Source organism: Gracilinanus agilis, chromosome 1, assembly GCF_016433145.1.
Source record: "Gracilinanus agilis isolate LMUSP501 chromosome 1, AgileGrace, whole genome shotgun sequence".
NCBI classification, from domain to species: domain Eukaryota; kingdom Metazoa; phylum Chordata; class Mammalia; order Didelphimorphia; family Didelphidae; genus Gracilinanus; species Gracilinanus agilis.
This window is the reverse complement of record NC_058130.1, coordinates 697,244,185-697,259,657: the sequence shown is the minus strand read 5'-3', so window position 1 is coordinate 697,259,657 and position 15,473 is coordinate 697,244,185.

Sequence of the window (15,473 nt, the reverse complement as noted above, 5' to 3'; positions counted from 1 at the left end):
TATATAACAGCTAAGTATAGATTCCAATAGAATCACAGAATATCAGTGTTAGAAGGAATTCCAGATACTCCAACAAAAATCCATTCTACAATATAACCAGCTGGTAGCCATGCAAAAATTTCTTCAAACCTGGCTCAGTCCCTACTTCCCCACCTCTTCTCCAGCAGTCTTTCAGACTAGCTAGCAATGGCTCCAGCCCTATAGCTTTTTCCTCCTCCTCCAGTTGGTAAGTTCTTCCCTGGTACCTCCATTTAAGAATATATCCTGAAATCAAGGCTTACTTCAAACTCTGCCCAAAACAGTCCATGGCTCCCCCTGCTATTTTTTCAACCACACACCCCTGGGTGCTACCACCCTCCTTTTAAGTCCTTCTTTATATGTCATCTTCTCCCACTAAAATGTAAGTTCCTTGATGACAGAGAATTTCCTTTTTTGTTTGTATTCCCAGCTTTTGGCACAGTACCTGACACAGTATAATCACTTTTTATCTATTTATCCATAGATATACAAACACATATCCTAAAGATCTCAAGAGAAAACTGATTACATTCTGGGTAAGCCCATTCCACTTTTGAGTAGTGTTAATCACTAAAAAGTTTTTCCTTATATCAAACCTCCAACTGACTCTTTGTGGCTTTCTCCCATTGTTTTTTGTTCTGCTCTGTGGGGCCCAGAAGAAAAAGGTTTAATTCCTCTTCCATTTTTCCAGAAATGAGTCCATTGCATGGACTTTATTAGATGCTTAGTAAATATTTGCTGAATTAATGAATCAATTTCTTGAAATATAACCCTGCAACATTTTCCCACATTTTATTCTTGAGGAAGAAGGCATGGGCCACACCAGAAAAGGAGACATGTTCTAGTCCTAAGTATACAAACAATTGTTTTATAATTTCAGTTCCCTCCTCTCCAAATTAAGGAACTGGTACCACATGACTCTGATTTCATCCACTTTGAAAACCTTTTGATCTCTCCCCACCCACCATTTTCTTTTCTTTTCTTTCTTTTTTTTTTTAATGCTTTTACATTCCATCTTAGAATAAATACTGTGCATTGGCTCCAAGGTGGAAGAACAGTAAGGGCTGGGCAACTGGGGTTAAGGGTCATACAGTTAGGAACTGTCTAAGGACAGATATGAACCAAAGACATTCCATCTCTCAATCCACTGAGCCACCTAACTGCCCCTACCTGTTTTCTGGATACTATAACTTGGAGGAACATTATCGGATGATAGCTAGCCAGGAATGTAAGATCAAGTGAGTGTTTTTTTAAAGGACAAGACAGACATTGATGTGTTTATAAATAAAAGAAAGAAACCACTAGATAAGGAGAGACTGATATTAGGAGAAATTGCAGATAATAATAGGATCAATTTGCTAGAGAAGTTGTGAGGGAATGAGACCAAGTGTAGACATAAAGGAGTTTGTCTTGACAATGGAAAGAGCAATGATTTCATCTAAGACCAAGATCATCTCAATTTGATCCATAAACACTTATTAAGCACTTACTATGTTCAAGGTACCACAGACTTAGATCAAGAATCGAGGTCCCTGGATTTCTAGTCTTTTTTCACTAGACCCCAAGACTGCTCATATCAATAACCACCTTAGCCTGTCTCCTATTCAAGGGATTTTACAAAACCTTTCATGCTTTCCTTGTGGATAAGATGGAATAGATATGGATCAATCAATAATGTATTTAGGTAGATTTAGACCAGTTTGACTGACTGGACCCAGAAAAAATGATGAGTAGAGGAAAGATATCAAACTGGAAGGAGGTCTCAAAAATAATTCCTTAGGGATCTTGCCCTGAACTATTCAACATATAATCAATGAATTGGATAGAGACAAAGATGATACACTACTAGTAAAATTTATAAATGACAGAAAGCTGAAAGGACTAAGTTGCCTGTTGAATGAGAGTTTAAGATACAAATAATTGAACAGGCAAGAGTCAAACATAATGAAGCAAAACTTAGTAGATAAAAATAAATTCCTTTATTTGGGTCCAAAAAATCAAGGGATGTGAGGACATATCTAGAGAACAATTTGTAAAAAATCTGGGGTTTTAGTGACTCAAAAGTCCAATAGGTGTAATAACTGAAATATGATAACGAAAAAGGTAAGGTGTCTAGGTGGTGCAATGGATAGAATGCTAAATTGAGGGTCTGGAAGAACTGAATTCAAATCCTGCCTCAGATACTTGATACTTGATAGCTGTGTGACCTCTGGGAAAAAATTAACCTTTCTCAAACTCAGTTTCCTTCTCTGTAAAATGGAAATGATAAGGCATCTACTTAACAAGGAAGCTATGAAATTCAAATGGTATGGTATATATATAATTCTTTGCAGATTTTAAAACAGTCTACAAATATTATTGGTAGTAATGCTCTTAGTTTAATTTGAGAGATAGAATATCAAATTCTCTCTTCTGGCCAGACCACACCTGGAATTGTGCAATCAGTATTTATCTGAACATTTTAGAAAGGATTTTGACAAGCTGGATTTTGTCCAGAAGAAGGAGGGAAGGATAATTAGGATATTGGAAACAATGTTATCATATAATTAATTGAATGAATTTGAGATAGTCTGGAAAAGATTAAATAGAACAAGATTGCTAGTTTCAAGTACTTGAAAAACTGTTATGTGGAGGAGAGCCTGGACTTCTCATGTTCAATCCTATGAGGTAGAAGCTGAAGCAATGGGTAGAAGTTGCAAAAAGACAAATTTTAGAGAATGACTTCCTAAAACTGTGCAAAGCTGGAAGATGTTATCTTCAAGCAGTAGCAGGCTCTTTATAGCTGCAGATCTTCAAAGAGAGATCAAGAATGGTCATTTGCAGAGAGGAGTCTTACTCAGGTAAGGTTTAATCAGATGCCCTCTGAGGACCCTGAAGGCTCTGGAATCTTGTGATTCAGTGATTCTTTCAGGGATAAAAGACATTTTATGGATAACATAAATGTGGGCCCTTTCAGACCCATTTGCCTTCATGGGATACGACTGCGGCAATTGAGAGGTCTCCTTGCAGATTTGTCCCGAGGTGTTAAACGGTTAGTAAAGTTTAATACCCAGAAAATAGGTTTTAAATTGATTAAAGTTTATGAACAATCCCAGCTCCATAAGAAATACTCTACTGACCTCTCTCTGTCTCTCTCTGTCTCTGTCTCTCTCTCTCTCTCTCTCTCTCTCTCTCTCTCTCTCTCTCTCTCTCTCCCCTGTCTCTCTTCCCTCTTCCTCTCTCTTGCTCTCTCTGGCTCTCCCTGCCCTCCCTCTTTCCCTGCTAGACACACTAGCCTTTGTCATCTAATGTAACACTGTTGTAGACATAAATGTCTTCTTACAACTGAAGTCCATGGATCCTGGAGTCCATGAAAGAAAGATATTAAATACAGCTGAAAAAGGTAGTTTTAAGATATTAAATACAGCTTAAAAAAGGTAGTGGAAAGAGCAGGAAATCTGAGTTCTAGTCTCACATCTATGACTAACTCTATGTAACAGTGTAAATTGCTTTCCTCTTGTGGGTGGGAGAGAGTGACTCAGTTTTCTCCTAGGTAAAATGAAGCTATTAGATTAGATTATCTCTAAGATTCCCTTCTAATAATATCAAACAATTAAATAATACTTTAGAACTTTATAAGCATCCCATTTGATTCTCATAAAAAATCTATGAAATAGGCGATATTATCCCCATTTGGTAGTTAAGGAAACTGAGGCTGAAAGAGTTATGCAACATGCTTTGGCTCACCATCTAATAGGTAATTGAGTCAGGATATGAATTCAGGGATTCTAGACTACAAGTACAAAGTTCAAATCACTGTACTACAATGGCTAAGATTTCTAAAATGTTATTGCCTATGATTTCAGATGGCTGTCTATTTGGTGACATCTAAAATTGCATCATTAGTGCCTCATTACTCTGGTGTAACCACTGCTTTGCCCATGTCTCTCTGTAAAGGCAAGCCTAGGAGGGAAAGAAGTTCATATCTCAAGTGCCTAAGAGAGTATATTTTTTACTAATTAATTAAGAAAATTTTTCCATGGTTACATGAATCATGTTCTTTCCCTCCCCTGTTCCCATCCACCCCCTCCCATAGCCAACAAACAATTTCACTGGGTTTTACATGTGTCATTGATCGAAAACAATTTCCATATTATTGATATTTGCACTAGAGTGATCATTTAGAATCTGCATCCCCAATCATATCCCAATTGACCCATGTGATCAAGCAGTTGTTTTTCTTCTGTGTTTCTGCTCCCACAGTTCTTTCTCTGGATGTGAATAGCATTCTTTCTCATAAGTCCCTCAGAAATGTCTTCGATCATTGCATTGCTGCTAGTAGAGAAGTCCATTGCATTTGATTGTGCCACAGTGTATCTGTCTCTGTGTATATGGTTCCCTAAGAGAGTATTTTAGATATTCATAGGTACCATCCCATCTCCTCAAGCCTGGTCTGGGCAGAATGAGGTATCATGGACAAAAAAAGAGTAGTGAGGGACCTCGTGGATCATCTAATTCAACACCAACTCAAAGTGTGAAATGTATCTATATAATCTCTAAGTAGTGGTCATCTGGTTTCAGCTTGAACATCTCCAGTGAGACAGGAGCTCACTGTCTCCCAAGGTATACTATTCTTTTGTAAGATAGCTATCACTCTTAAGAAATTCTCCTCATATTGAGCCAAAATTTGCTTTCCTATAACATTTTCCCCCACTTCCAGTGGTCCTAGTTTTGTATTGGGGTCACACAGAACAAACCTTTTTCTTCATGGCTGCTGTTCACATATTTGAAATTTTAAATCATACTCTTTCCTCTTCTTCACTACAAGGTCTTCCATTCTTCAGATTGAATGTCCCCAATTCATCTGCATCTTTGACTGAATCCTAATAAAAGTGTTAATTTTGCATGCTGTTCAGTCCTCTCACTTTCTCGATCTCAGAAACAATCTTCAAAATCACCATCATTATGATTATCCACATTAGCACCCCCTGCCCATTTTGGCTACTTTGAGCATTTGCTACTGTCAAATCATAGTATAGACAGAAGAGACCTGGGGCATAGATTTCAACGCCTCTATTTTACAGAAGAAAGTTAGGCACAAAGAGAAATGACTTTTCCAAGATCACAGGTAACAAGTATTGAATCAAAGATTTGAACCTAGTTCTTCTAATAATCAATTCAATGTTCTTTCCACTGCATCACACTGTCTTCTCTCTGAGATTTGGTTCTCTCTCCTTATAAATTAGCTCAACATTGCCTATCTAGAAACTATCTAGTACTATTGACCTTGATTTACCCATATTGAAATGGCCCAAGCTATCTCTTAATCCTTTTACTTAATACATTCTGTCCTTTAATCCCAGTGCTTGATGAGAGATGATAAGGGTTATGGGAGCTACATAAAATACATATAGTATACCACCTTAAGCCATTCCTTTTGTTTCTCTCCCCTTCATTCATTTCCACAATCTTGGTGCAATGGGATAGGGTTCAATTAGGGAAATCCCTATCAATTTGATGTCTCACATAAACTTGAAAAGAAAATAGTACATGAATCTTTGGAGGTAATGAAGAGGTACTTCCCCCTTGAGATGTAGAGATGTCCATTTGCACCTTGGGTTTTAGAGATCAAGACTGCTTCCAAAATGTTCATAAGACTAAAGGAGATGACTATAATCAGAGGAGCTGCCCCCTCTGCAATCACTATAAGCTAGCCATCAGATCATTAGTTCCCTCTTAGTCTGGGACTTTGAGAAGACAGGCAACCCACAGTAAAACATTTCTACGTTCAGGAAAATATGAGGAGTGGAGAAAAAATGCCTAGGCAGTTTTCCTCTTTCAGGAGCAGGTGATGACAACATGATGAAGGTACTCATAGCAGGAGTCAACATATATTTGCATTTGGTCCTGGAGGAAACTGCAGCTATCCACAATTTCTTCTCCTCAAGGAGCAGGTAATGCCAACTCATGGCAAAAACACATGATGAGCCACTTATACTCTCCCAGGTGAGGACTAGAGGACAGATGGTGGTAGGGTTGTAGAAAGGAATTCCTGCTCCTCAAATTCCTATCTGCCTTCTGTCTTTCCATTTTTTTCCTCTAAGCACAAGTTAGACATCATAAGTCTCATAATGGACTTTCTCAACACAGAAGATAGAATCAACCAGTGCATTAATAGAGTTTCTACAGAAACACATGGCAGAACAGCATGTACTCATTCTCAGCTTTCTTAAAGGAAATTTCTTGATATTTTGTGCTTCTAGGAGAAGGAAAAGGAAAAGAAAATCCATCTAGCTTCAGTATTGCTAGCATCTTAAGTTGGAGAAGAAAGCCCATGAGCTACTTAGAGAGTGCTATTCCTACAGAAAGGGATTTGCTTTTTCAGCAGCCCCTAAAACTTATGTACCTTCTAAGGGAACAGGATTCTGACTGAAAGGACATGGGACTGAAGGGTTTCTCCAGAATTTCAGAGCATTGTACTGTTGAGCCACAGTTCAGTTCAGTTCAGGAGTATAGAAGGGAGTTGCTGGTGTATTTGAGTTATTTCTATTCTTTTGAAATTGTTCACTGGCCTACAGAAATCGCTTTTCCCCAGACTTGTGGAAACCCATATAGAAGTTACACCATGACCAAGAACATTAAGAATACCAAGAAGATATTAATGAAGTAGCTCAAAAGAAATCAAGGAGAGTGAATGATATTCTTGAAATTAGATATTAGAAGAACAAAGAGTCCCATGTACACCCAAAGTTAGAAGGGGGCTTGGATATACATGTGTATATGTATGTGTATGTTTATTTCTACAGTGTATATATGTATATATACACACATACCTGTACAAAATTGTGTTTTATTTCATTCCTATATTTCTTCATGGGTTGCATATTTACATATTATGTATATGCATACATATATGCACAAGTGTGTTTCCTTTCATTTCTACATAGGACACATATTTACATATTACATTTTTATATAGTTACATATCTACATGAAATTAAATGCATTCATATTGTTTTATTTCATTTCTACATGGTTACATATTCATGAATTCTGCATATATGCACATATAAAATATACATATATACACATATATTTCATTTCTATAAGGATTTATTAAGCACATAGTAGGATAAAGCATATGTGCTTGGCATCAGGGGAGTATACAAAAACAGATAACTCTCAAACCCTGCTCTTTAAGGACTTGGCAAATCATTTAAAGTTTCCTGGCCTCAAGTACCTCATTTATAAAAAGTGAACTAGACATCAGAGGTCTCTTTTTGTCTTTAAAGTATCACCCCAGTTGTGAATTAATCCAGCCATTCTGGAAGGCAATTTGGAATTATGCCCAAAGGGCTTTAAAAAATTGCAGGCCCTCTGATGCAGCAGTACCACTACTGGGTTTGTATCCCAAAGAGATAATAAGGAAAAACATATATACAAAAATATTCATAGTTTTGCTCTTTGTAGTGGCAAAAAAAAATTGGAAAATGAAGAGTTGTCCCTTGGTTGGGAATGACTGAACAAATTGTGGTATATGTTGGTGATGGAATATAATTGTGAAGATATGGAGGAATTCTATATAAATTGGAAAAACCTCAACGAACTGATGCAGAGTGAAATGAGCAGAACCAGGAGAACACTGCACACAGAAAGTGAAACACTGTAGAACTATCCAATGTGATGGACTTTATTACCAGTAGCAATGATCCAGGACATTCCTAAAGGATTTATGAGAAAGAATGCTATCCACATTGAGAGAGAGAACTATGGAAATAGAAACACAAAAGAAAAACATATGAATTATCACTTATCCCTTGTTTACATGGGTTTATGATTTGGGATTTTGATTTTAAAAAGATTTCTCTATAGCAAAAATGAATAACATGGAAATAGGTTTCAAGTGATAACATTTGTACAACCCAGTGGAATTGCTTGTCAGCTCTGGGAGGGTGAAGAGAAAAGGGGAGGGAAAGAAAATGAATCAAATAACATGGAAAAATATTTTTAAAATAAATTAATTTTTAAAAAAATAAAGTATCATCCCATAATTATATAAGGAATACATTGATAACTAAAATAAAAAGGAGCATCTTTTGTAAAGTCCTACTCCTATGTCCCTTGTCCTGGAGGTGATTCTGTTCTCCACTCAATGCCAGCAAAGCACAAGGTCTGATGGATTCTGCCATGAAGAAGAGGTTATTATCATGTGCCGTCTTGGTAGCAGACTATATCTACTTTCTGAACATTAGCCTAGCTAAATACTAAGAGGCTTATGGCTAATAGGCTGAACACTTGGCAATTAATTCTTTGACCATGGCACCCAATAAATTAAATTAAAAAAAGATGTTTCATGACCTTCGGTACTATATAGTCCTCCTTTCTGCTTCTACCATAGCACTGATAGAGTTCTGGAAAAGATTGCAGTGGTTCCTAATGTTTGGGGATCATCTATAAACATGCAGTTAACTTTGGCGATTATAAATCTGATAGAAATAGATAATTTCAATTTTTCTATCCTCACTACAAATGAAATCATAAAACAAAAGGAAGTTGAAGCTCAATGGAAAGATGATTCACAGGTTGCCCTTAGAACTGCACATAAAAGAATCAGATGAACTATTTTTACCTTGCAATCATACACAAAAAGAAATATTTCATGGGACAATTGATTAGCTCTTGCTGCATTGCTCATAATAAGAATTCTTGAAGACTATTATGAAGATAATTGTGTTGTTCATATGCCCCAACAGTTATTGAAGTAGATTATGACACAGAAAAATTCAATGAGCAACTCGATAAGATCCTAAATTAAATCAATATATCCTTTAATATTCATGCATTTAAATACAAAAGTGAACATGGAGGATATAAATAGATAGGTAAGAAGAAACAAAGAAACAAAGAAAGGAAGAAACAAAGAAAGAAAAAAACAAACATTTATGTATGTGTGTTGGAAAAGAAAATTTAGGAATAAGAAACAGAGTGGTTGAATGATTGTAGGGTGTTCAGAAGTTTAGTATCTATTTATCGTGAGTATTTGTTTCAAGAGTTCTCTTTTGGATACAGGACATTAATTTAGAAGTGTCCAGTAAGCAATTGGTGATGTGAGATTGGAACTCAAGAGAAAGAGAAGGAATAGCAATACAGATTTGGAAATTATCTACATAGTGATGATCATTGAACCCTTTGGAATTGGTGAGAACTTCAAGTAGAAAAGGACAGAGAAGAGAAAAGAAAATCAAAGCAGTATTATTCTTTTGTTTACATTTTTAAATCAAGTTTTATTATTTCATGTTTTTTTTTGTTTTTTCTGCAAACCAAATTGAAATTAAATCAAAATACAGGATGTCATGAATGTTACATTGGCAAAAAAATTTAATAAAAGCCTAGAGGTCACCCCTAATTAATGAGTATGACATGGATGAAGATCTAGCAAAGGAAACTGAGGAGAGATCAGGCTGGTAGAAAGAGAATCGAGAGATAACAGAGCAACATTCACTGAGAAAGGAAGGAAAAGAAAAGGAAACAAAGATTTAAGTGCCTACTATATTACTACAAATACTATTTCATTTAATCCTCACAAAAATTCCTGTGAAGTAAAATCTAATATCCCCATTTGTTGTTAAGTTACTTTCAGTTGTGTCTAAGTCTTTATGGATTGCATTTGGTGTTTTTCTTTTTTGGCAGAGATTTCAAAATTCAGGAGTGGTTTGCCATTTCCTACTCTAGTTCATTTTACAGATGAGGAAACTAAGGCAACCAGGGTTAAGTGATTTGCCCAGGGTCACACAGCAGGAAGTATCTGAAGTCTAGTTGGAACTCAGGAAGATGAATCTTCCTGAATCCTGGCCCATCCCCCTATCCATTGTGCCACTCAGTTGCCTATCCCCATTTTTCAGTTGGGAAAACTAAAGTTGTCTGAAGTTGTGATCTATCCTGAGGTCACACAGCTAGGAAGTATCTGGGGCTAGATTCAAACTCAAGTCTTCCTGACTCCAGGTCCAACACTCAATCCACAGTGATCAAAAGGAGAAGGTAGTCAAAGCACTGGAAAGAGGCAAAGAAACATTGAGAAAAAGCATTCAGATAAGCAATTAAGAGATCATTGACAACTTTGGAGAAAGCAGCTTAAACTGAATGATCAGGTCAAGTACCAGACTGCAAGAGGGTTTAATAATAAGTGAGATAAGTGAGGGACCTATGTGTAGATGACTTTTTCAAGGAGGTTATATGAGAAATGAATGAGGGATAAAAGATATTAGCTAGCAGGAATGGAAGATGATAGTACTCAGTGAGATTTTTTTCCAAGAATAAGGTAAACTTTGAGCTATTTGTAGGCAATAGGAAATAAAGCAGGAAATAAAGAAAAATTGAAGATTAGAAGGAGAATGAAAATGATTATTGGAACAATCTATTGGAGAAAAAGAGAGAAAGTTGGGATTAGACATAAAACTAAAGGCATGACCTTGGCATGAAGAAGGTCTATCTCTTCATCAAAGACAGCAATAAAGGAGAAGATAGTGAGGAATTGTGACAAAGGGACGTGAGATGAAAAGAAGGAAACACTCTAGGTGAGTGGCCTCCTTTTTTTTTTTTTTAAGGGAAGTGTAAGATGAGATCTTTTCCTGAGAGAGCAATGGAAGGAGGTAACAAAGAAAACCTGAGAAGAGGTTTGAAATGACTATAGTGAGTGGAGTAGGCAATCAATTAGGGAGGGAGAGTAGCATTATCTTGCTGCAAGGAGGACCCAGTTGAATTTTAGAGAGCAAAACTGGTTAGTGGATCCAGACAGGAGTATTATAATTTTCTCCAGACTCATTCAACAACATATGCGTAGAAGTAAAGGAGGCAGATGGAAGGAATATTTTAGGGTTGGGATTTAGTAAAGTATGAGTGACGGAGCAAGGGAATAGAGAATATAATTCAATGCAGAGTTAAACTGATTCACCAAGGGGTCAAGTCTGGGAAGGGTAGACAGTATATAGTCAGAGCAGAACTGATAGGGGTGATGTATGGGGAACTAAAGGTGACTAAAATGCAAAAGGACCATCACAAACCACTGTTCTATAGCACCCGAGTTCTCCAAGATTAAAAATGGTGTTCTTGAAGAAAAAAAATATGTGAAGAGCATCTGATTTTCACCAAGTATACCCAGAAAAATTTTGTTCTGGAAGAGACATACTTTTATGGAATTAGGGTGTCATTTCTCAAGATTTTTTTAAAAGGTAAGAATAACAAATGCTTATGGCAGGAGAAGGAGCAGGAATCACAGGTCTTATTATGACTGTGGGGAATAAACAACTAAGAAAATGTCAATAGGCATGGACTATTGACTAATACAGCTATTTTCTGCCTTCACAAAATATTTATGAGAAAAATAAAGAAATATACTAACATGACCCTTTAAAATGGTATGAAAAGAAAATAGGAAGTTTTCACAAATTATTCTTGTTCTTTTCTTTCAGTTGTGTCCAATTCTTCATGATATCTTTTGGGTTTTTTTTGGCAGAAATACTGGAATGTTTTTCCATTTCCTTTTCCAGTTCACTTTACAAATGGCAAAACTAAGGGAAACAGGATGACGTGATTTGCCCAGGTTCATATAGTTAGTAAATAAATGTTTGAGGCTGAATATGAACTAAAAAAAAGTAATATTTCAGAATCCAAGACTGTCATTCTATCCACTATGCCACCTAGGTGCTTCTTTCATAAATTATATCCTGTAGTAAATAACATCTTTGCACAGATTAAATGGTATAAAGAATACAAGATCACACTCTGCTTGTTTATTGACTAAAAATATTCTTTGATAGGAAAAAAAACCAACACTGACTTCCAGGAGTGCCTCCAAAAAGGTATCTCCCATGATTAGATTAAAATTATACAAGATTCCTTGAAATAAACAACAGAAATAATTTTGTTCAACCTTCTATTTATTAATGTAAAGTAAAGTATAGAGCAGGAAGGGAGTTAGGTTTACCAAACACTCTAAACATATTCGCCATCATCATGGAGGATGCCCAATTCAGTCCAAATTGAAAAGAGACCCCTTACAGATGGGGAGGAACACTAGATGTTCCTGTTTGGGGGTGGCATTGTTCTGATTACCTGAAGTCCTAGGGCATTACAAAGCCACCCAAACCAAATTCTTAATCTCTCAAGAGTTCATTCTAGCTAGTCATATGCCCCAGATTGTGATATGCAGATTAATTTTTTAAAAAGCCAATACACCAGTTCATTCATTTTGGAAAGACACTGTACAATGGACAATGAAGTGGTCTCCACGTTGAATGGGAAATAGGACATTTAGGAAATAGAGTAGAGTTTTTAATAACCCAGTTTCTCCCAAAAAGAAAGGGCTATATTTTAAGTATTGATATCCTTCTATTGATATTATATGACTTTAGGGCAAGGAATATTATAGTCTTTGAAGACTTAAAGTTGAAAATCACCCAGAGGACAGTGAAGGGATACATAATAGCCATGATTAAGATTTATTATCACCAATAAAAAATTCTGCAGGACTGGGTGAAGAATACCATCAGAAAAATTTGGGACAGGAAGATGGGTATCACACATTTATAGCAAAATCAAGGAATGACCAATCAACAGCTCGCATGTAATCTGAAGAGATAAAGAAGGGCCACAGATGTGGTATGGATCCTCTAAAAGATTTTTATGAAAATGTGCACAAGTTACATAGGACAAGAATTTAAAGATGGGTTGCTTTGAATGTAGAGTCCTGACTGAGGAGATCACAGGTCCATGGAGAGTTAGGTAATGTCCAAAGGAGAACCAGGTAAGCACAAAGAAGTAGAGGCAGACAACAGGTATGATAAATAAGAACCTTGAAAGATAAGTTTCACTAGGTTGATTAGGGATGGGAGGGAGGGTTAGACATCAAGGAAGCATTAAGGAAGGTTTCTGGGATGAAGTGATATATGGTTTGGATCTTGAAAAAAGGAAATGTGGGTTGGGGGAAGGGAATCCATCTCAGGCACAGAGAATCAGAGGTACACTATGTATGTGTTTCTGTGTGTTTGATGTATCTGTTGTGTTGTGAGTGTGTTATTTATAACCTGGAAGATATTTCTAGGTTTTTAAATTTAGACCATAACATATTGAGAAACATAGCTTTTGAGTTGAAAAAATAACACTCTCCTCCCCCTAAATCTTCAATTCCACCAACTCAAACAGCATCTGGGGTACAGGGGGAAGGTGTGTTTTGCTTTCTATCCATCAACCCCCACCTCAATCTTACACTGAGGGATAAACAAACAGTGGGTTGTCAAAAACAAATCACCGTTTTTTTCTAGGTTTCCCCCAGAATCTTTTTATTTGAACAAGGTTTATTTATATAGAAAAAAGATTGGTCCACTTTCCAGGGATTGGGCTAGATGTCCTCTACTGTCTCTTATAACTCTGATAGTCTTTCTTCTGTGTTTGAAGGTCCTGTATAACCCTAAAGTTCTATGTTCTGTCTTCTAATATTCAATAAAGCTCTGACATTCTATGTTCTGTGTTCATAGTTCTACATGTAACCTTCCTGAAAGGTATTAGACTCCCTACCCTTAGATATCTTCAAGTGAGAATTGGATGACCTTTGAATGGCTTATGTGGTAGATTAAATTTGCATATAGGTTTCACTTTAATTAAATGATCTACAAGGTCCCTTGGAATTCTGAGATTCTATGATACCAGCTCTGACATTCCATGCTCTATGCTCTAAGATACCTTCTAGATCCAATATTCTATGCTTTATGGTCCTTGCCAAACTGAAATGAAAGGACTCATAAGTAGAGAGGAGAATGTAGGAGTAAGAATGATCCCATCAAGGCACATATACACCCTTTGACATGGACCTGGATGGGTGAAAGAGAGACATGCAGTTTAGAAAAATGGACAGAATTCTGAACTAGGAGTCAGACTTACTGTGTATCCTTAGAACAACCACTCAACTTCTTCCTTGAACATATTTCCTTATCAGCCAGAGACATAACCAATATTTAATGCTAACACTTTATACGTGACTGAAAGGACAATGGAGAAAAGTGCTTTTAGCAGGTGGGAGTAGGCTACAACATATACCTGGTAATAGCTTGAACATGAATGGAAGTGATACCAGGCTAAACCTTGATATAATGTGGAAGAGAGGAGAGGAGAAAACACTGAAATTTGAGTTAAAGGCTTTGAGTTAAACTATTAGATCTTCTCTCTAATATCTATGTGATCTTGGACAAATCATTTTCCCTCTCTGAACATCAATTTCCCCATCAAAAAAATGAATTAGATCATCTCTGAGACCCTTTCCAGCTCTAAATCCTGCAATCTGATGTTGTTGGCAAATTTAAGTGCCTGAATCTTTAGAAGCAGGATTTTCTCAAAATCTCCAAACAAAATATATCATCCAGGACACCTGGCATAGGGCCTGGATCCTACTGGGCATATCCAGGCAGTCCCCTTCCCTAGATTGGCATTTGAAGCCCCTTATGTTCCTGAAAAGTTTTTGAGGGTCAACTTCACCCTGAAACTGTCACCAAAGCATTCCAAAGCAAGACTGAAAACCCCGAGGAATTCTCACAAATCCAGGGTTGCCAAATGGAAGCCACTGTGCCAAGAGTGAAGAAGTCTGATTTGAAAAGTATAAATTTCTTAGACCCTTGTACTACCCTCACATGCAGATCTCCCAAATCCTCCTCCAACTTTTATGAATCAACAAGGTACCATTGAACACAGGCAGATAGTCAAGAGTATAGCCTTGTCTAAAATGCAAAATGTTAGAATACAAAACATATGTTTGAGCTAAAAGAGATGCTAAAATATAAAAGAGTGAATATTTGAACATAGGGCATCTGAGCTAGAATACACCTTAGAACTGAAAATATCACAACAAAAGAACATAGAATAAATGTTACAGTTGGAAATGAATTTAAATTTTGAAAAACAAGATGTTTGAGCTGATCTCCATAGCTAAAGACATTCCCATGTCAGAGAAACTTCCATAGAACATCAAAACATGATAGTAACAATAAAAGAAGTAGTAATCGTATTAGTAATAGTAATAGTACTTAGTAATAGTAAGTAGTAAGTAGTAATAGAATAGTAATAGAAGTAGCAGCTAACCTTTGTGTAGGCTTTAAGGTTTGCAAAATATTTAAATCTGTCTCATTGGATCCTCATATTAAGAGAGACATACCATTATTATTCCCATTTTATAGAGGAGAGAGCTTAGAGAAGTTAAGTACCTGGCCCAAGATCACAAAGCCAGTATACATGTGAGGGAGGATTAGAACTCAGGATTTCCTAACTCTATGTCCAGCACTCTATCCACTATTCTGCCTAGCTCCATAGTACATGGAATGTACTGGAAGGGACCTTAGAAACCAACTAGTCCAACCTCTTCATTTTGTAAATGGGAAATCCGAGGTTGAGAAATTAAGAAGGGATTTACCCAAGACCATACATTGAAATGA